Raw genomic sequence first — 1395 nt, 5'->3', positions numbered from 1 at the left:
CACAAAAACACCCACCCCACCCCACACACATCACAATCAAATTTGTCAACCAGTACAATTTGAAGTAACTTCGAATAATTAATGGCTAATTTAGCCCATAACGTAACTTCTTAGTACATTGTGTTGTATTAGTACTATCTAGGATCTATGCATTGTGTTTTTTGTTATCTCTACGTTATTCTACTTACTTTGTTTTAATTTATTTTTCTCACTTTCATCTTTAGTCTGTTTCAAAAAGTATATAACTTTTTTTATATTGTGTTAATAAGCACTTCTGATCTCATAGTTATTGATAAGACATAATTTATAAATATTTCTTTTAACTTAGCCTCAGATCATATTTATGCTCTCAAATTTTGGATGTGCATAAGTAGACACTTAAACTTGTATAAAGTTGAACAAATAAACATATGTGCCCTGCATAACATCCTACATGACAGTTGTGTCATACATGGTGTTCTACGTGTATTATTTCACACGCAACTCATGTATGTGTGTACTTGTTCAGTTTTATACAAGTTTAAGTGTTTATTTATGCACACTCAAAGTTGTTGGGCTAAAACATGAAACGAGACCAAGTATAATGACACATTTATGTATGACATAATACATAAATGTATCCTTTAACCATGACCTCATTTTACGTTTATGTCCTCCAACTTTGGATATTCACAAGTGAAAACTTAAACTTATATAAAGTAGAACAAGTACATACACGAGTCCTACATGACACAAATACACATAGGACACCACGTAGGACAAAATATGACATGTAGAATATTATGTAGGACATGTGTGTTTATTTGTTCAGCTTTATACAAGTTTAAGTGTCTACTTGTGCGCATTCAAAGTTGAAGGACATAAATGTGATTTGAAACCAAGCATATTTATATAATATACCTTTATGTATTATACATATTGATGAACTATAATTTTAGTCCTTTGTAATATATGATCGATATATCGACTTAGCTCATCGACCTTCTAATTACTAGAAACGTGAAGTTTAATTTGATCCCTTTGCTCGTACATAAATACAAAAAGTTCTATATATAGTTATTAATTGTTTCACCATTTAATTACTCATATATTAATTCAAACCAATTTTGTACCTCTATATATATGTCTAGTCTAGCATACACATAAATAGAACACACCAAAGATAAAATGAAAGAAATCACTCAAGTTTGGCCATATCTTACGTAGGTGTAAAATCTTGATTATTGAAAGAGTTAAAATAAGATGAGATGTCAACATAAAATTGCATGGAACTAACAACTAAGTATATAATTATATCGTCTTGAAAACCTACAATCTCTTCTGAACTAAGATTATTTAGCGTGAAATCGAACATCAGAAAAGAAAAAGACTTTTATATATATATATATATATATA

This window comes from Solanum pennellii, chromosome 4, assembly GCF_001406875.1.
Source record: "Solanum pennellii chromosome 4, SPENNV200".
NCBI lineage: Eukaryota > Viridiplantae > Streptophyta > Magnoliopsida > Solanales > Solanaceae > Solanum > Solanum pennellii.
This window is presented reverse-complemented; position numbering follows the sequence as displayed.